This window comes from Chinchilla lanigera, unplaced genomic scaffold (assembly GCF_000276665.1).
Source record: "Chinchilla lanigera isolate Chin_1 unplaced genomic scaffold, ChiLan1.0 scaffold00023, whole genome shotgun sequence".
NCBI lineage: Eukaryota > Metazoa > Chordata > Mammalia > Rodentia > Chinchillidae > Chinchilla > Chinchilla lanigera.
This window is the reverse complement of record NW_004955424.1, coordinates 18,624,390-18,646,494: the sequence shown is the minus strand read 5'-3', so window position 1 is coordinate 18,646,494 and position 22,105 is coordinate 18,624,390. Positions and strand designations below refer to the sequence as shown.

The 22,105-nt window shown below is 38.9% G+C and overlaps 1 long non-coding RNA gene across 1 annotated transcript; it reads left to right on the top strand.

The window, feature by feature from the left end:
• Window positions 1-232: 232 nt before the first annotated feature.
• On the top strand, window positions 233-14,853 carry LOC102028988. The gene is made up of 4 exons (XR_261077.2): window positions 233-447; window positions 1,099-1,231; window positions 11,529-11,666; window positions 11,781-14,853. It is a non-coding gene; the product is annotated as an uncharacterized LOC102028988 (long non-coding RNA).
• Window positions 14,854-22,105: the final 7,252 nt, after the last annotated feature.

The window sequence follows — 22,105 nt, the reverse complement described above, 5'->3', positions numbered from 1 at the left end:
AGTAAATATCCATAAATTAAGGATAGTGTTTGAAGACTGCCAATAACGACCTCAGTTTCCCAGTAACCCCCAGAGGAGTGAATTATTTTTTTTTTTAAGAGTTCGGGGCAAAGGCAAGCCAGGACAGAGAAGATTAGCTCCTTCTATTTCTCCCCTCTCGTAATTGGTTACCTTCCTGGTCCCGCCCAGGGCACTGGAAGTGTTTCACGAAATCTCTGGGTCTCAACAATAATGTACTTCGAAAAGGAGGCTGATTACGTTGACTGAAATTCATCCTGGCAAAAGGCCTTTGCTGCAGCTGGTTCCATTTACATTTTGTATTTTTGGAGCTTGTGCCTGTTCCAGGGAGGGATGGGATAATTGATTTAAATCAAATTATGAAACGTGATACTCTGAATTCCTAAAAACATGTTTCCTGGCACTGCCTTCAGCAACGGAGCCTCACAGGTACGGTGGAATGGGGGTGGGTGAGGCTGTGCTCTTTTCAGCTCTGTGTGTGTGTGAGTGTGTGTGTGGGTGAGAGAGAGAGAGAGAAAGAGAGAGAGAGAGAGAGATAGAGAGAGAGAGAGATTTAAGACTCCTCCCCTAGAGCCTGGGCACGGGTCTCTGCCTGAAACAATTAAGGGGCTGTGGTGTCCCATTTTGTCAGAGGTGAGAAGCGACCATCATATCCCTGCCATTCCTCACTTCAAGTACAGCCATTGATTTGAATAGGGAGCTTCTCGAGTTTCATCACTTTGATCGTGGAGCTAAAATTAAAGACTGTACATCGTGTAAATGACAAAGAGAATAGATTGAGGGCTCAGCAAAAGATGCTAATAACTTTAAGACTTCACGGCATCACACATTCATTTCCATTTGGAAAGACAATTTGCCTCCTGGTTTTTAAAGGCTATTTTAGAACAGTTTCAAAATCAAGATCCTTAATGTTTCTTTGCTCCCATCTGTAGCCTAAATTATTTGTAATTAAGTTAAATAGCTTCATATAAATAGTAGACCTATGCAGTCAGGGAATGATTGTTTCACATATATCCATGCTTTGTGAATTGTCAGTAGCGATGGCATTTTTAAAAAGCAGACTTTCTCTATTTGATGCAGAACTCTCCAGTGGAACTTGAGAAAACAATTCTTTCTCCAAATACTGTGACTGACTAATTGTAGTCCCTGGAACCATCCAGATAGCTGGGTTCAAATTGCACCACTGTAGCTGTGACTGCTTTTGCAACTTTTGGTAAGATATTTAATTCCTGAGTGCCTCAGTTTTTTATTTGTGAAATAACACCAACCATGTGAGGTAATACCTGAAATGCTTAGAACAGTTACTAGTACATAGCAAGGCTATTATTTCTATTATTTATTACTATTAAAAATAACATGCTAGCAATCTATAATTCTTGGAGTATTTCCAACCGTCTATTTGGCTGGCTTGTTGAGCCTTGCCATTTTCTACCTGCTGGGTAAGAACCTCTGAAGCTTTTCTCTCTTAAAACAACTCACCCCAGCCTAGGAAGCAACTTGGGAAGGTAGGGAGGACCTGTAACTGCATATTACATAGGGCTGCTTGGGTCTTGGGGTTTACTTTATTGGAGATACTGGCACTGAGAGGGTGGGTCCTCTGAAACCCTGACTTAACTGGCCTGACATTTAATTATTAATAAGCTTATAAGCAACGATGGAACTCTCAGACCTGGAGTTAATTTCAGGAGACCAGTTGCCAGAATAATTCACCAACTGTGTATCTTCTTCCACCTTCTCCCCAGCACCTCTCCAAGGCTTGGCTCTGCAAAGGTTTTGCTTTTCAGATGAGTCAGACTTGATGACACTGTTGCTTTCTCAGGGGAGCCTGGATGCCTTTGCTTAGCCCTGACATGCTCCCCCTTGGGCTTTGAGAATCTCCTTGGAGCCAACAAGAAGCTTCGAGATGGAGAATGGGCAAGAATGTACACAGCTTTGTCTTCGATTGCATGAATTCAGTGAGATGAGGGGGAAGCCAACTTATGCTCAATTCTTCTAAAATAGAGATAAAAACGAATCACTATTGAGATTCATTTTGATATAAGCGATGCATACACATAGTTAAAATAAAGTGGTGTTAGACCCCATGTGTAAAGAAAGCAGTTCCTTGTTCCCACTGCCTAGTTCTGTTACTCAGATAAAACCTCTTTCAGTACTCAAAGTTGCTTTTTCTAGTGTGTCCATATTTCTCACATAATATGCCTTAAAAAACTGGTCTTGATTTATCAACTTTAGCCATTATCTTTGGCCTCTTTCTGATAGATAGATTTAGCTCTTTTAAATAAACACCATCTTTGCCTTTTCTCCCTCCAATGCCTTAATATATAAAAAATTTTTAATAAATAGTCAGAATTTTGATTATTACAATGACATAAATATTGTCAGTATAGAATCAGTCATATATGATACTAACTGTAACCCCATTTTTATATGTGGATGTTCATGTGCTTGTCAGGTTGGGCTAGATTTTGTTGTGTAACAACCAACATCAACACCTTAGCAGCTGGAAACTGCAGAAATTTATATCTTATTTGTGCTATCTGTCCACTGTGGGTTGAAAGAGTTAGGAGGGAAAGGACTCTGTTTACTGAAGTCACTCAAGGTCTTGGGTTCTTGGAGCAACCATCATATTGAACCTAGTTGGTCTCCATGCCAGAGAGAAGAGCACTCTGCCAGGCAATAGGCCTGGCACAGAAGTGATGCATATCACATTTGTTCATGATTTCTTGACCGGAATTAAAGTCAAAGGCTCTACCATCCATAAGGTACCTTAAAAGAGCAACTCTATTATGGGTCTGAAAGGCAAAAGGTAAACAATATTTCATGAAAAGCATTTAAGATGACCATTGACTCTTCTTACTTTTCCCCAATTGATCTGTCAAATCTATTAAATATTACTCAGTTCTCTGTTTCCTCCCAAATATTTGAATTTATCATTTACTCAATTCCATTAAAAACAAATGATAACAATGTAGAGGTCTCCTGCATAGCCACTGTGTAGCTGCCACCACAAGGACCCCCTTTACCATTGTTTTGGTAGGGGTGTCCTATTTCCCAGATCTCCTAAGTATTTTTCTTCCTTGGTTTATTACTTTTTATCCATATAGTATTACTGCAATAGCTTCTGAAGAAAGAAACCAGGGAGCTACAAGATGCAAGGAAGTCATATCTGAGTTTCCATAGCAGTCTTCCTTTCCTCTACTTCCACCTAACTTAGTTTGGCTGGTTAAAGAATTGACTGGGTTGGAAATTACTGCTCACTCAGCATTTTGAAGGCATTGTTTTATTGCCATCCAGAAAATTATTGTTTCTGAGAAGTCTTATGCTACTCTGATTGTTACACCTTTGCATATGACCTGGATTTTCTCAGTGGAATTTTTTGAGAATTTTCCCGATGGTCTTGTTCTGAAATTTTGCAATGATATGATTTGGGATTTAAGAAAAAATTTTTTGGCTGGATATTCTGCATCCACTAGAGGTTATGAGGGTACAAGACCATTAGAAGTTTTATAATTTTAGTTTAGAGAAATTTTCTTATATTTTATATTTGATCATTTCTGCCTCACCATTTAAAATTTTATTTTTATGGAACTTTTATAAATTAGATGTCTGAATAACTAGACTGATCCTCTGTCTTTCTTTTCCTTTTCTAATTCTCATGTCTATATCCTCTGTTATTTTCTTCTGGAAAGATTGCATGATGTCTTCCAAATCCTCTTCTGAGTTTTTGAAAACAGTTTCACCTATCGTAATTTTAGTTTCCAAGAATTATTTCTTTTTGTCTGATTATTCCTCTTTTTATGCCATCCAGTTTTTATTCATGGTTGCAGTATTTTCTTATCTATCTAAGGATATTATCAGTCTGTGAATCAGTTTTATTCTTACATTATCTATATTTCTTCTGGATTCCCTTTTCTCTGTTGGTTTACTCTTATCTCTTTTATTCTGGAGGTTTTCCTCAAATGTTTTAATCTGTGAAAATCTATTCTTATTTAAGAGTGAAGTTTTCTGAAAACTTTGTGGGCAGAGGAGAGTGGCATCTTTATTAGGTGATGTTCCACCTGTCATATACGGTATTCCAGAGGTGTTTGGCATCTCCAGTAAAGAATGTGAGAGCAGAAACCTTGAGGGTACAGCATATACCTTACTTTGCTGTAACAGCTCTAGGAACAGTACTACTAAAACAGGTTAGCAGGGAGGTCCATAAAGCTTCTTGAATCTCTCAGCTTTTGCTTCTTCATTTTTTTCCTTTCCTTTGCTAAGCTTTGAGATTCTCCAGTTTATTACTTTTAGAAGGTCACACCTACAGCCTTCTGCCTGGAGACTATGTGGTGTGATGGAAGGGATTTAGAATACAAGCACTTTAAATGCAGACTTTTACTACCACCTCCACCATCCTGTCGGTGTTTAGACCTCAGCCTCGCGGCTGCCTGGAGCAATATCCAGCCCATTTAGTTCCTTAGCCTCTGAGTGATTCTGCAGGAGGTCATCACTCTTCCCAGTCATAGTTCCCTCTGCAGGGACTTTTGCTTCTGACTTTCCTGGCACAGTTAGGTTGGTTACCACTTCTTCTTGACTTTTTCCCCTGTAACAATGTATCTGATTTCTTATGTGCTGAAGCTTCCTATCCCGCTTCTTTACTTCTTGAGGGTTTGTAACCTTTTTATTCTTTTAGCATCATTTTTAGTAGGCCTAAGTGGAAGAAAGGATAAATGTCTGTGCTTGAGCTGACATATTTAACCTGAAACCTCTTAAATCAAAGAAGTTACCTCTTAGATTTGATGATAGATTTCTGTTCTTCTCCTGTTGTTTACAGTAGCTCTCTCCCTCGGGAGTCTGAGCCTTGAACAGGAAGGGTCAGCTCTTTCTCAGGGGCTTCGGATTCTAGACTTGGGGCTGTGGAAAACTCCACCTCTAGCCTTAGAACAGCATTACCCCTGACTGTAAACCATGAGTTTTGCTTGAGAATCCTTGGGCATGTGTTCCAGCTCTATTAATTCTCAGCAGTGCAAACTTAGGCAAGTTTCTTGTCCTTTCTAATCTGCTTTTTCAACTACAAAATAGAGATAAGCATAGAACTCATCTCCTAGGGTTGATACAAGAATTTAAAAAGGTAATAATTACCTGTAAGGTGTGTAAAACTGTACTTAATACATGAAAAGCATACAATAATAGTAATCATTATTCTTAATCAAAATATTTGGATATTTGTATTTGTATTTCTCCTAAAAGAAAATTTTAAGTTCATTGAGAATTCTCAAAAATTAGAAACTGAATCTATGATTTCAGATCATTCCTAGCAAGTGCTTCTTTTGACCTGGAGTTTAGCATAATTTCTAGAACCTGTATTTTGTCCTGTTTAAGGTTTTCCAGACTTTCAGGCTCAGAAAGGCCAAGCCATACCCTGGGAAAGTGAGGTTAGGGTCCACCAGTAGTTGACAGTAAATGCTACCAAACTCTTTCTGTAATGAGACAAACAATAAATATGTTAGGCTTTGTGGACCATGCAGTCTCTTTCTGAACCACTCAAATCTGCTATTAGAGAGCAAATATTACCATAGACAGGTAAAAATGAGAGGACATGGCTTAGTTCCAGTAAAACTTCATTCATAAAAATGGGAGTAGTTGGGTTTGGCCATGGTTTGCAATCCCTAGCTTGGAATGATGGAAAAAAGAGTGCGAAAAAGAAGAGGAAAAGCGGAGTGAAATAGAAATACACCTACGAAGAGAGAAGTCATGCCTCTCAAAAACAATTTAGTGATTTAAAGGAGGCTTAAGGATGTTGACTACCATGAAATTGCTCCCATTTCTCTATCTAGTAGCTCAGTAGGGGAAGACTCTTAGGGAAAGTGGGATGAAGAAACATACTTGAATTGCAACTTAAGGGGTCTTCAGTTCTATTCCTTTTCTTTCACATCCTTTATTGACTCCCTTTCCCTGGGAGGAAAGTCAAGTGACGTCAAACTCCTTCCCCTATTCCTATGAGAGCCCATTAATACTAACGGTGAATTACTAGTAATATGTATTTATTACATCTCCCAGGAGAATTTTCACTTGGTAAAGAAAATAAAATGAAAGAACTTAATATTTCCTCTTAAGAAATATTTTTTTTTAAAAAAAATGCAAACAAAAGACATACCTTGTTTCTGAGCCTCACCCTGTCCATTATCCCATCTGGGGTGTGGGTTGAAGATTGGGTGGGGACTGTGGTTTCTGTTGAGAATATTTCTTGGTAATGAAGATAAAAATGCTCAGAAATTTTATTTGTTTTTAAACAATCATGCTAAAATGTTTTGTTTCATGAAAAATATTAGCTTAACTTTATAACAGAGTGATTTAATAAGATAATCCCAGAAGGAAATACTGTCCTAAAGCAGCAGACTAGAAGATAAAATAAAAACAGAAACCACACAAACAAAAATACTCAGCCTATTTTCAGTACTCAAGTTCAATATTTTCATGTCAAATTATTGGTGATAGTGTTGATACTGCTATCCTGCAGTTGTGTGTGTATATGGATAATTCAAATAAGCATTTCTTTTGGCTTGAAGTTGACATGTTTTTCAGAGTGGTAAAAAGAAATAATAATGTAAGATCATTGAAATAAAGGAAAAATCCCATGGTTCTGAATTTAAATTAGAAGAACCAGTATATATTCATCATCTTTATTCTTAGGAAGACATATTTTCAAGTCCTATTCTCAAGACTTCAAAATAATGGCCAGTCTCCTATGAAGGTGTCATCCAGTTTTCTTTATTTCGTTTACTAAATGTGGCTTCCTATAAGTGCTTACAGCACCTTGAGAAAATAGGTAATTTCTTGTATTGGGAAAGAAGTATATAAGATGAGCTAAGAATAATTTATAATAAAGTTCTCAAACATATCAGGTTGTTTCAAAAGAACTCAAGAGAAAGAAGTAAGTTTCCATTTAGAGAGGAGGGACTATTTATTCATTAATAGTAATTGGATGCAAAGGATTTAAACATATTCACAGTAATATTTTAAAACAAAATGAATAAAAACACAAACACAAGAGACCTTTAACACTTTATTGATCACTTTTGGAGAATACCAGGAAATTATCTCATTTTTAAATCCAGCAAGCAGAGCGAAATCATTCAGCATGTATCCTGATTTTCCTATATGTTTGAAGTTTTGTACCTCAGAGGACTAAATAGTTGATGAGAAGTTTCTCCCTATAGGAATATTTCAGGTGACAAGAAAAGGACAAAATTAGAAAATTACTATTTTGCTATTGGGATTCACTTAAATTAGGAATAAGCAGACCTTTTGCTTAAAGGATCAGGTATTGAATATTTTAGGCTTCGTCGACTATGCAGTTTCTTTGCAGCTATTCAAGCCTGCAGTTAGAACATGAGAGCAACCATGAGCTCTATTAAAAATATGGACAGGATTGTGTTATAATAAAACTTTATTTACAGAAACAATCGCTGGATTTGCCCATAGGCTGTAGTTTGTGGAGTCCTGATCTAGATAATGATCATCAGTGTCTGAGTTTTCAAAGATCTCTGTCTGTACATCCACACACACAAATGATATTTGCTTTAAAATTATACCCATGAAGGAAAAGTTGTTTGGATAGTGATGGAGCAAAACTGACCCCATATTGATAATTACTGAAGGTGGATAATGGGTGCAAGGTGGACCATTATGTAGTCTCTCCAGTATTGTATTTCAGAACTCATATAATCTAAAGTAATAAAACTAAACACAACAAGGCATTAGCTTACATAATCATTTTAGATCATTTTTAATAGCAAAATTTCAGCCACCTTGCATCGAATAAAGAATTAAATATTTGAGTAACAGAACTTCCCTGAGCATCTTGAAAACATCATGAAGTCAAATACCTACTCTTAGTACTTCTGCTCAAATCATATTCTTTATTTTAAAGAGAAAAAACAATAAAAATGATACAGAATTTCAAAACAAGATGATAGGAAATTAACAATGGTTTTATATTGCATATGGTTATCTTCAAAATAGTTGCTCAGATTACCAGATACAGGCAGGCAATATTGATCAAATAATATAAACACTAACTGTTCCTTTCAGTGAAATAATAAAAATTAGTAGTATAATTGTCTTAGCTATCTTTATATATATATATATATTTTTTTTTTTCTCTTTCCATCTTTTCTCCTTTCCCCCATCCCAGTTCTTTTGTTTTGAGCAGTTATTTTTCTTTCACAATATCTGTTGTACCTTTTGGATCTTATCTACTCTTTCAGTTTCTTATACCAGGGAGACAATACAATGTTTACACATGTGGGTCTAATTTATTTCACTTATGAGTATGGTCTCTAGTTGCATCCATTTACCTATAAAAGCTTCGAGTTTATCTTTCTTTGTAGCTGAGTAATACTTCTTACTACCACTGTGGAAATCAGTGTGCAGATTCCTCAAAATAGCCGTATTTTTGACATTTATTCTATCTAAAAAATTAATGTGAGACTGACTTTGTTAAAAACTGAATGGCTGATGCGTTAGCTTGTTTTCACTTGTTTTTGTATAAAACACTCGATTGTATAGTTTCTCGTCTTTCAACTAAGTTTAGTAAAATCACTTAACTATTCTGAATCTTAAATTCCTTGTTGTGATCAAGTAGGGACTTTCATGCCTTACTTGATAATGATATCAGACCCTGAGACAAACTGGGGATTCCCACAGGAAGTTCCAAGGAACAGACCTCAGGAATGCAACTGTCTCAACACTGGATTTTACAAAACTGCAAAATACCCATGAAATCCACTACAATTCTCTTCCTACAGTGATACAAGTGGGTAATCAGAGAATTTTAGTGATTTAGGTACTGTTATGTGCTTGATAGTGTCTTCTAAATTTATGGTTGATATCTTAACCCTCAGTAGTTCAGAATATGACTGTATTTGCATATAGATCTATAAGAGATAATCCAATGTGAATGGTGTGCTTCTGAGAAGAGATTAGGACACAGATACACAGAGAGAAGACCACGGAAAGACACAGAGAACCATTTGCAAGTCACAGTCAACCCTACCAACATTCTGACCTTGGACCACTACACTCCCAAGTTGAGAAAATAATATCATTACATGGACCCTAGCAAAGCAATAGAAGGGATTTGTATAGATAGCAGCACAATATCCCTTGAAGTCCTTTGGGTTTCAAGAATTACATTTCTCAACAAGGGCACAGCTCTGATGGAATGGGAGATAAATCACATGATGGGAGGGGCCGGAAGATAATGCAGAAGGCTGGGAAAGAAAGGGCAAAACCAAACCAAATCAAACACCTTTCTATACCAGTGAGCCTGAAAGGTCTGAATTGTAGTAGGGTGAGAATTGCTGGGCATACTCTCTACAAGTGGGGTTATAGTTACAGTTATTGTCAGTGACTACAACTACTAATAAACATATCTGCAGGAGCTACTCCTGGGGTAAACAACTATTTCAGAGAGAAAGCTACATAATTGAAAAAATAGTTCTCTAAAAGAAAATGTATACAGGCTTATTAATTGTACTTAGAGTTTTGAAAGAATAGAAGATGGGGGAAATGTGTGTGGTGACAAGATATCAGTTTTCATTGTCTGCACTTATGCTTCTTAGCTTACTCCACTCTTGGAATGAAATTTTACGATTGAAATCTCTCCCAAAAATCCAGTTCAAGCACAGTCTTCTCCCCGTAGCATTCCTGGAAGCTCCCTACTAGATAATAAATACAAATATAACAGACTTGACATTGAGCATAGGGAAAGAGCCTCTGAGCCTTTATGTTTTTGTTTTATCATCTAGTTAATTATTCATATGTTTTACTTTCTTTCAAGATTGAAAGTTCCTGGAGTTCAGGACTGTCTTAATTTTTATAGCTCTACACTGCCCGGCAGAATGTATGTTGCATGTTGACCCTTAATAAATATTTATTAAATTAAATTAAATTTTACTTTATCTTCAGAGCTTTCAGGAACTAAGCAGCTCATGATCTAGTTCAAGTTTGGTATAAAATTCCTCAAGGGCTGTAGACACTATTTTATCAGAGTGAAGCTCTACTACCCTCATATCTTTCTTTCTACAGACTTAACCAAAATTTAGTAGGGCTCTTCTGAATGCTTTTCCTAACCAGGACTTGACTCTGGGCCTTCTGTGTTGTATTGTCCAGTTTTAGCAAAGATTCTGCTAAATTCATTTAACCAGAATCCCCCAAATTTGATATCTGATCACCTTGGATGTCTTGTCTGGTTCTTCAACCTCCAGCATCCCCCAGCTGATATCAAATCACCTGGCCTGACTTCAGCAACAGTCCCTTTAGATTTGCTTACCAGCATTCCTCCTCATCCTTGTTTCTTCTTAGTGATTTTCTATCCATTAGCTCCTTTCTTCTTCTTACTCTGGGCTATAAATTCCCACTTTCCTTCCTTGTTTTTGGAATTGAGCCTAGTTCTATACTGAGCTCTCTTTTTCCCTGTTGCAATAATTTTATGAATAAAATCTGTTTTCCCCACTTTACTGTCCAATTCTGTTTTATCTGTGACATGAGCAGAAAGTGTTGAGGCCTTGCTAAGTATGATGGGTGCTTCCACTTTGTCCTACCCATCTTATCCTTGTTAATTTGGCTCAGATCCACTGTCACTGCAGGGCCAGGTAGAAAACTCCGTTAAACATGGATCAAACAAACAAATCTTTTCATTCGCTGTGATACCACCTTCCTACCAATGTATGGCCACTACACCAGGATCTGCAAAATTCTCTTTTACACTTTTCATTTTTGTTTCTCTTTTATTAAAAAATGAGTGATTGGCATTGCATAGGTTCATTCTCCTCAGAGTGCCAAGATTTTTATATTTTATCATGTGCCACAGATTTCAGTAGGAAAAGGTTCAACTTCATTTTTCTTTTATGAACTTTCTGAAATGTTTTTGATTGTAACATAATAGACTGGTAATTAAATACTGATTTAGGGACTGATTCTCTTTTGTCTCATTTCATTTTACGGGGGAAGAAAACAGTCACAGCCATCAATCTGTGGGGCCTGTGGTATTCATGGAAGGTTTTGAGGAGGAGCTTTTTCATCCACCATTCTGCAACCATTTTAATGGCTTGTGGAATTTTCTCTGCCCTTGCTAAGGTGTCTCAAGGGAATCCCAGCCATGTCTCAATGAGCTCGAGACAGACAGGGTAATTCTACACATCTCAGGGTGTCTTTATATCCTCACGTATGCACTCTGCACAGCCTCTGGGTCCAGGTAAAATGCTGGCTTTGGTGACTGGCTTGAAATCTGAGCCGCTCAGACATCTGCTGAGGACACTGACTATGGCAGAGAAAGTGACTCTCTTCAATTTTTATTTGGGTCATAAAAATTCATGCTGTGCACCGCCTCTTTAAGAATCTGTGCCATTAAATGTGGCTAGGTCCAGAATACACTCTGGAGGAAGCCAGAAAGAACATTAAAATGCTTAGTCTATGACACACTTCCTTATTTTTGTCATTTTGACATTTATGTGTTGTTTCATTAGGGATTTTTAAGAGAAGACCCTTTTTCGGCAAGAAGTTTTCCCCAGATCGCCATAAGAATCAACAGTTTATCATCAAACAGCTGTCTGGTTTGCATTTCCACTGAGCTGGACCACCTGCCGGCTGTTAACCTCTGGAAGGTTATTATGATACAATTGTTGTTGTTGTTTGTTTAAAAAGTTTCAGAGCTCAAGGAAAATATTAGTAATGAGTTACTTAACCTGCAGTGTTTACTGTTCCCACTCAACTTGCAGATGGTGTTCCAGTGGCCAGAGAGACAGAGGACGCATCTGGGGCCAACACTATTTTGCACTTGTTTTGGAGACGAACCATAAAAAGAGGCCTGGCAGGGAGGAGCGCTGCCCTGAGGAAGGAGGGGCGGACAGCATTGCAAAAGCCCTTTAAAAGGCAACAACCGTTCAGTCGGATGGCTGAGGTTGAAAGGCACCATCTCAACACAGCCCCGAGATTTGGACACGGCCGGGGTCCCGCTGAGCTTTGCTAGACCACCTTTGCTTTTGAGCAGGTGTGAACAGCCACGGTATTTTAGAGCTTGCTCACCATCTGCTTTCCTTCCTTCCCTGCACATCCCTCTGACTAATGGAAATGATGGCTGCGTGTTTTCGCAAATGGCCGTAAGGGGACAATTTTCAAGGCCCTATAAAAATCCAATCCCATGATATCCTTGTGTATGCTCTGATTAAAGGCAGCCTGCCTCTCTTCGGGTCTTGGGGGCCAGAAGGCCTGAGGGCCATTTGCAGAAGTGGCAACGGCTCCGTCTGTGTGTGTGTGTTTGCACGCAAGTGTGTAAGGGTGGTACATAGATTAGGGAGCACCGAGCACAGTGACTGGCTGGTGATTTTGCCTGTTTCATTCCCTTGTTCACCTCCATCCATGTCTGGAACAGACCAGTACACAGTGAGCATTCACTGAGTAGTGAATGAAAGGATGAGTGAATGAATATCTTTTCTTTGTTTTTGGTCTTGTTCATTTCTTTGTCACACAAGAACTAGAGATTAGTGGTCAGGAAGTACGGCTGATGCTCAGCACTGAAGTCATGGCACTGCCTCAATTCTTCCTGGCCAAGGGTTTCAGAATACTTAGGCTTGAAGGTTTAGTCAAGAGCACACTGGGACTGATTTATCAGACAGAGTGGAAAGGGAGGATCACTGAGATTTGGCTTTGAAGCAGCAATATGTCTCTTGTTCTGTAAATTTGGGCAGGTTAATTAACCTCTATGATTCTTAGCTGCTTCATGTACAACACGGACTAGTGGCGGGTGTCCTACAGGATTTTTTTTCCTGGAGATTGTGTAAGTAAAGTCTAGCACAGCGTAGTGTGGCAGTAAGTGGCTACTATTATTAATATGTTTCATGATGATATTATCAATACTATTATACAACAAATATTAATATCATTATTTCTCCTCTTCCTCACACTCACCAAGAAATGAACTTCGTCCTGACTACAATTGTGCCAGAAACTGTCCAGGATTTCACAGGTCTTGATCTGTATCTACCAATAGCTAATTGTGTGTCACTAAGTAGCTATTGTAATTGCTACCAAAGACAAGTCACTTAACTTCATTTTTCTTGTATGTAATGTAAGGAAATATTATGCTGATTCTACTTGATAGAGAGCTTTACAAAAAGGAGAGCAATGTGATTGGTTACTTTGCAAAGTTTTTACAACCCTGGGATGTTTAAGTGAAGCTACCTAGTCAACTGTTATGTATCATACCAATGTCAGTTGTTTGCTTCAGTTCATTTCTACTCAATGTATGTTGCTGCTGATCTACTGAATGCTGTGCCACACACTGGGCTGAGTGCAGTGTTATAAAAACATAAAACCAGACTCCTAATTTTGAGGAGTTTTATATGGTGGAGGGGATGTTCACGGCAGTGTACATGAGGTGTCCCTGAGGTGGTGAAATTTGTGCTTATTTACTCTGTTTATTGTTCCACGTTAGCTCTGAAAACAAGTGTTTGGTAGAGACAGAGCTGGGACACCTGGAGGGGGGTCCCCTCCCCGTGCATTTGCATAGGGTTGCCAATAGGTTGTGCTGCCTTGCCTCTGGAGTTGTATTGGGCTGGTCATAAGAGACTCACAAAATCAATACCTGCACCATCTCATGTCTTGCTCAGAAAAGTGGCAGTGAACTCTGAACACCTCTCGACAGTCTCCCCACAGTCTCTGCTTCTACTGTAAAGTCAAGATTGCTTCCAGTGAACTCCAAGATAGCTTATGATGAAAGGATGATGGGTGCCTTGGGGAATGACTCTAAGTCTTCTACACTTACACCCTCAGTACTGAGTACATGGTGTAGTCCTTGGAAGGCACTCACAACTGTGTGTGTGAGAATGAATGATATAAACTGACCTCTCCCAATTGTTCCAGAGTCCTCTTCTTCCCTAGCCTTGCAGTTGTTCTCATATATGTGTGAGAAAACATATATTCTCCTTCATATATATTCTCAATTTCTTCCCTAATCTATATCCATTTTCTAGTTCAGCTAAAAATTCAGCATTTCCACATGGCTTCTTCTGCAGCTTGTTTCTAACCCCCAAAGCACAACCAAATTCTGTCTGGCATGTACTGCAGCTCTCTCTCTGTCTCTCTCTCTCTCTGTGTCTCTCCATATATATTTTGCATTTTCTACTTTGAGGCTCACACCATTCAGTTCTACTGGCCTCTACCTCTTGTACTTTTTTTAACCATCTGCACGGTTCCTTCTTTTTCAGTGAAGATACTGGTGTTTTCCTCACTCTTCCTGGCCCTAAAAATCTGTGTCTTTGTTCTTCTTCTTATTTTTTGGTACCGGGAATCAAACTCAGGACCTTGAGCTTGCCAGGCAGGCGCTGTGCCACTGAGCTATACCCCAACCCCTTCCTTATTCTTCTTCTCTGTCTTCCAGCCAAGGTATGCCAAGATACAGGGCTAAAATTTCATCCATGTGGCAATGTCCTACTACCCTGGCCACTTAGCTGCTTTGTCACTTCCGCTCTTAAGTGACGCCTCTGCATGGTTTCGCCTATTTTCTGTTATGGCTGTGCTCTAGGCCTTGGAGTCCGACATTGCTGCTTTGTTGATAGAACCACTGCCATTTTACAATGTTACACTGCCTTCCTAGCCTTCTGGGGCTATCATTGATCCTTATCATTCAGTTCACACAGCATTTTCTAGCCTTCTAGGGCTCTGGTTCTCCTGTCATTGCCTTCTTCCCTACTCACCCTGGTCCCATAGTAAGCTTTAAACCACTCTTTTGAAAGAGCCTTTAACTCCTATGGTTCACTGTTGTTTTCTTTGTCAAATATGAGGTATGATCAAAATGTGCTGTAATGTTTACATTTTAAAAATGTATTATGGTAAAAGACATATTGTCATTAATTCCCCTAGAAATACTCCCCCTTGCTTCAAATATACTTATCCCATCATTTTTGCCACTTTCTGCTGCAATTCTGGAAGTCTTTTTTCATGATTATCTTTATGAGGTGAGATAAAAACTATGGTGACTGCTGCCTTCCAGTGCCGCTCGATAGAAAGGCAGGCTTGTAAAAGCATTACGGTGTCTCCATCCACCGTACTCACCAGACCTGGCCCTGTGTGACTTCTGGCTCTCTTTCAAAGCCAAAATGGCCACAAAAGTTAAATGTTTGAAATTAACTGAGGACACTGACAGTGGCTACAACAACAAACAAAAAATTCTCATGAAGGAGGACTTCCTTAACTGCTCAGGAAGTGACAAGAAGATGGGATAAGTGTTTTCAAAGAGAAGGGGAGTATCTTGAGGGGTACTGTCCTGGTTACTTTTCTCTCCCTGTTGAGACAAAATACCCCCAATGCCCCAAATTAAGGAAGGAAAGATTTATTTAGCTCACAGTTTGGGGAGCTTTCAGTCCATACTTGGCTAGCTCCAATGCAGGGAGGCAGGGCACAGGGGCAACAGTTCAAGGTGGCAGAAGATAGCAAAAATAACAAGAACAAAAGGGGGAGAGCAAGCCTCTTTTCCTCCCTTATACTGTAAGCAGGCTACCCCACTAGGGCGGGTGCAGCACTCACACCATCTCCCGGCCCTCCTCTTGCACAGGATGAGGATGGTTACAAGAAGACCCTCGCCCCCTGCTGAGTCACTTAGTTAAACTTCAAAACTTCTCAAGTTGACACAGAGTATCAACCATTACAGGGACTAATGACAATGTGTCTTACACTAATACTTTAAAAAAATTTACTGTATTTTTTGATCACCCTTCATATGCCAACAAAAACTCCATGGTAGATTCTTGATCACTCACTATCTGTTCCGGGCCATGTTATTGAATACAGTAATCCCTTGCGTATCGCGGGAGTTAAGTTCCAGAGGCCCCCGCAACAGGTGAAAATCTGTGAAGCAGCGGTGTTATATTTATTTTATTATTTATATATATTTTAAGGCTTTATAAACCCTTCCCACACTCCTATAAACCCTTCCTACACTCCTGCTTTCTTTCCCAGGGAGACCTTTCTTCCCAAAGCCTCGGCTTGCAGCTGGGGAGGCATCTGGAAACCGCTGAGCGAATCAGCGTCTCAGCTCTGAGGGCAGGAGGGGAGGACAGGGCAGATGGGGATGGAGGGTGGAAGTGGGTCCGGGAGTGGGGCTCACAGGACCCAGTAGAGCTGCAGCCAAGCCGAGCCCAGCACCTGACCCTCAACCTTCACCCGGCCCAGGCCTGCTTGGAGCATGGCCCAGGGCCAGAGGTGGTGCCATGCACTCCCCCTGCATATAAGCAGCGCCTACCTGGTGCGGGTCTTGGGTCCTGGTCCGCTTGCGTGGCCAGGTGGCTGTGCCGGGCTCAGGCGGGAGGTAGTGACGTACTGCATTTCCATTGTGTACTGTACAGAATTCATCTGATCATGAAATACATACTGTACAGTATTTTAGTTCAATTTAATATTCTTTTAATATGTTTGAATTAACATTTTTAATATTTTTATATTGTTTTAAATTTTTTACGCAAAAAATAATTAGAATCATAAATATTATATAAATACCTATGTGCTACAAAATCCCATGATAATAGCGAAAACTCCGTGATACAGAATGAGATATATTTTTTTAAAAAACCCGCGGTACACTGAAGCCATAATAAGAGAACCATGATATAGGGAGGGACGACTGTAGATGGAGTTACTAAAAACTCAAGGTCTCAAATCTTAATGTGCTTGGCAGTACTTTTATTCTAATTAGCTCTTTGTCTCTTTATCCTATTTTTCATGCAACCCCACCCTGCTGCCAGCCAGCTATTTGGTCACGTCTCTTACTAGATAGCATTTTGTCTGACTTCACAGAAAAATGAAAGGCATAAAGTAGCAACTCCTTCAGCTTCCTGCAAACAAGTTCTGCTGTATCCATGCCCATCTTGTTCCTACCAAGCCATCCTCCTCAACTTTCTAACTTCCTATTTCTCTAAAGTTCAAAGGTGATCACAGTGTCCTCCCAATACTATTCAAAACCTCTCCTTTTGCCTGAGAAAAATCTGCAGGAGTCCTGGCGAGACTTCAAATATTTCCTAACAGCATTTTTCCTGTTTTTCTTTCACAGTTGTGTTTATGACTCACTACCTGTGCTTTAGCCTCTACTTTCCAACTGCAGTTTTTGAAATTCTGTGTGTGTCCTTACCTCCTGGCCTTTGCATATGACATGCCTTCTGCCTAGAGTTCTTTCTTGTCCCCCTCACTGTCCCTGTCCAGTTAACTCCTATTTGCCTTTGATATTCCAACTAAGATCTTCCTTTCTCAGGAAACCTTCCCTGCCTTCACCAAGGCCCCAGATATTATGTGTCATCATGTGTTTGTCTCTTGATTTTGGCTCTTACTTAGTAGTCATTTTAATGTATAATAGTTATGTGTTAACATTATACCTGTTTGTGTTGAAGGTACAGTAAGATCCTTGACAGCAGGGGCTCTTGCTTGTTCAGCATTGTCTCTTTTGTGTCCAGTAGTGCACTTGGAAGCCACACAAAAAATATTTGTAGTACTTAGATCAAATGAACAGCAAATGTCTAAACTGACTCATGAAAGATTGCAAACTGAAAGATCACAAGGAGAAGAATGATAGAAAGGGCATGCCTTGTAGAAGGCATTGATTGAGCAAGATAACTCATGGAATGGTATGTTAAGAGAAGGCAGAAATTTGAAAAGATGAATGGATAGAATCCCGGAGAACTTTCTTTTGAGATTTGTAGGACTGGAGTTTCTGATGTTGTTGAGCAAAATTAGATAATCATTTGAGTGAACCAACAACAGATAGTTGATTGAATTGATGAGTTGTCTAATTAATTGGTCAGTTCAGTGAAATACTACAGTTGGCTGGGTACCTCGGATTGTAAAACTCAGTGATAGCTTGAAAAATGTCACGTCAATATCCTTAAAATAAGGAACAGTTAAGAAGCAGAGTATTAAATCTCTGTCATTACTGTTTCTTTAATTCTGGAAAATTCTTAATTATTGTCTCATCAAATATAGTTTCTATACCCTTTCCTTCCTGCTTTGTGAAACTGGAATTTAGAGCAGGAATCTGGAAATTTGTGTGTAAGGGGCAAAGAGTGAATATAAATGGACTATGTGGGCTGTTCTGTTCTTGTTACAATTACTTAATGCTACTGTTGTGGCTGAGAGTTGTCATAAAACATAGACCAACCAGTGTGGTTGTGTTCTCATAAAGCTTTTCTTAGTGATTCTGAAAAGGGACCTTTCACGTGTCACAAAATATTGCTCTTCTTTTGATTTTTCCCAATTATTAATAAGTATAAAACCACGCAGTCATGGGCTGCATACAAACAAGCAGACAGCTTGCTTTGGCCCGTGAGTCATAGCTTATTGAGCCCTGTATTAGGGTATCTCAGTTCCAAACCTGTGTCTCTAAGCTGTGCTCACATGGTGTAACTTTGGTTTCTCTGTGCTTTCTGCTGGATGAATTCCTTACCGAGCTCTTCCAGTTCCAAAATTCTGCTCTTGATCTTGTCCAGTGTAGGGTTTTACTTATCTATATAAGTTTCTTTTACAATTTTAATGATTACTTTTTAAATTCCAAGATTTTTTAATTGGCTCTTTTTTAGGTTTACATGATCTTATATTATTTCTACCTGTTCTTGTTTCACAATTTCTTGTCTCCTTTAAATAAGACTGTTACTTCACTTTCAATTCAGTAGCTTAAAAAATACTATTTTATAGTCTTTTTATGCTGTTCTATAAGGTTAATTTTATCTGTTTTGCATTCCTGTATTTATTATGAATTTTCAGCTCTTTTAGCACTAGATTATCTCATGTATTTTCTAATTTTTTATACAGTTAATTTTAAGTGCCCTGTTATGGTTTATGTCTAGATGTCCCCCCAAAAGCCTCATGCAGTTTTAGATGGGCTTTTTCGGAGGTGGTTAAATCTAGAGTGTGTGATTGACTCATGGTACAATGCTAGGATTAAGAGTACTGGAATTAAGAGTGGGTGATCACTGGATCAGTCCACTGATTAAATTGGCACCACCCTAACCACGGTAGACTGGTTACAATATAAGGGGCAGAAAGAGAAAGAGGGTTGTCTCCTCCTTCCCTCGGTTGCTTTTGCTGTCTTCCACGACCATGAACTTTTGCCCTTCTGCCATGTGCCACCCTGCCTTGAAGCCAGCTGATTACAGAATGAAACCTCTACAAACCGTGAGCTAAATAAACCTTTCCTCCCTAACTTTTGGCATCAGCTATTTTGTCTCAGCAAGGAGATAAGTAACTAAGACAGGTCCTATCATATTTCTTCCCACTTAGTGATCACCTTTTCCTGTCTAGTGGTTTGTGGTTGCCTCTACCTTTACTGCTTCCTCCCCAGGTTCTGGATCAGTTCTCATAGTAATAGCATTTTTGAACTCCTTAAAATCATGTTAGGTTCAGAGATGTTTATCCTACTATTGACCTTAATTATGTTTTTATATTGTTCTGCAGTTTGGGAGAAAAGGATACCTCAAATTTTCTCATTCTGTACTATCTTGACTGGAAATAAAGTCACTTTTATACTCTGGTTTAACACCCTTTGGTTTAAATTCTGGTAGACAGAAAGGACCTGAAGTCAGTCTATCTTGCTGATCACTATTTTGCCAATACTAAGTACAGAACAGTTACTAAATTAATGTATATGTAAAGAATGAGTATTGAAGAAATCATGCAGCTAATGAGTAACCTAGGTATATACTTAACTCAAATCTTGTTCTTTATGGAAGTCGCAATTTTTATTTCGTGACAAGCATGATTAGGACTATACTCACCTTTTCCTCCATGTATCATTTATGCCATATATTCAGTGCTTGCAGGAGATATTTGTGGAAGTAGGGCATGACCATGTATTCATAAATTATTCTCCTGTTCCCCATTAGCATTAGTCTTTGCACCTGTGAGCAAAAATAAATAGAATTATATAAATACAAAGTATTATCATCACTTTTATTACATTATTATGCTAGCAGTAGTATCACCTGGAAGATAAAAATAAATGGAGCTGATGCAATGCCAGAGGCACTGCATATATATATGTTCGTGATACATAATAATTATAATCATCTGAGAAACTGGTACATAAACAGATCTAATCTTAATAATTTTTACTTACCCCTACCCTGTTTATTCTCCCTTCTTTTTTTCCATATCCCCTTCCCATCTCTTCAAAGTGTACCTCACTGTTTCCTATCATCTCCCTTATTTTGCTATTTAAAGTATTAAAAGAAATATTTCTCATGTGGATTTCTCACGTAAGAGAAAGTATGCAATATTTAACCTTATGAGTCTGGTTTATTTCACTAAGCATTATGCTGTCAGGATGCACCCATCTTTTTCTATAAATGACTCAAATTTATCTTTCTGTATGATGTAGTCGGAGTTGGAAGGGAATGGATTTAATACAGGACGTATACATTTATAGTAGTATCTTATAATATTCACCAAGAAGGTCAAATACAGAAGAGGACAAGAGATCTGTCTGCACACTACAGACTCAAAGAGTCCAGCTGAGGGCCTGTATCCCATGGCACTGTCCCGCAGAAGTCGAACTGGAAGCCTAGAACCCACAGAAATGTCTCACACAAGTTGGTTTGAGGAAGCTGAGGAATCTGTGCTGGAAAGCCCAAGGGCTTGTGCTATTCGGTAGAGAAGCTACACCAAAAGCCCGAAGGATCTGTGTCAGAAGGCTGAGGGGTCTGCACTGTAGCCAGGAAGCAACACTCAAGACAAAGATGAAGACCAGAGCTCACCCTAAGTGAACAGCAGTCATCCCTAGCAACAGCAAGAACCTGAGCTCCTCCTCCTCTGAGAGCAGCCCAGTTGGAGTTTGTATAAGGAAAACCACCCACAACAAAGCTTCCAGTGGGAAATCAGCAGCATACAAGCTTCCCTTCTTCTCCTTTTATGCTGTTCTGGTAACGATCCTGAGGTGAGTCTTCCATGTCCAGAACCATACTGACTCAGTTCAGCTGGGCATTCTCACACAAAACGACCATTAATTAATCCAGCATACTTTATGACAGATACATATACATGTTTATATACATATATCACATGTTCTTTATCCATTAATCTGTTGATGAGCATATAGGCTGCTTCCAAAACTTAGCAATTATAAATCATGCTGCTGTAAACATGGATATATATGTATCACTGATACACAATGTCTTTAATTTTTTTAGGAAGACACTCAGGGGAGGTACAGCTAGAACAAACGGAATTTCTATTTTTAATTTTTTGAGGAATCTCCATACTTTTTCCACTGTGGTTGTACTAGTTTATATTCTCACCAACAACGTTGAAGGGTTTCTTTTTGCTCATAACCTTGCCCACATTTTTTTTTTTTTGAGTTCTTGATGATAGTCATTCCTCTTGGTATAAGATGGAAACTCAATATTGTTTTGATTTGCATTTCTCTAATGACCAAATATGCTGAATATTTTTTCATGTACTTATTGGCCATTTTTTTTTTTTGGTTTTTTCTCTGGTACCGGGAACCGAACTCATGACCTCGCGCTTGCCAGGCAGGCGCTTTTGCCGCTGAGCTAAATCCCCAGCCCCTTATTGGCCATTTGTATTTCTTCTTTTCAGAAGTGTCTATTCATTTCAGTTGACCCTTTTTTGACCGGATCTTTTAATTTTTTCATTTTAATTTTTTGAGTTGTGCATATATTCTAGATATTGGCACAGAAGCCAATATCTTAATGTTGGCTGTTCTTGACATATGACAGGCATGTATCTATTTATCTATGGAGACCTTCACTGAAGTTCTAATGCTCTGTGCTTTATAACATTGCCTCTTGCTTTAGTTCAAAAGAATTTGTGGAATACATATAGCTGGTTCTTCGTGACCACTTCTTGACTCCAATGAGTAGAGCAGTCCTAACTGTCCACTTAAGTAAATGGTTTCCAGCTATATCCCTTGGTACACTAGCCTTGTGAATTCTAGGGACTAGAAGCCTGTAGAATTTACAGAAGACTGTTAATAAGCCTAAAAACCTCTGTGGTCCTTTCTTTGCCTTTGTAATTTGACAAGGTTCCAAAGTGAAGAGGTTCTTTTGAA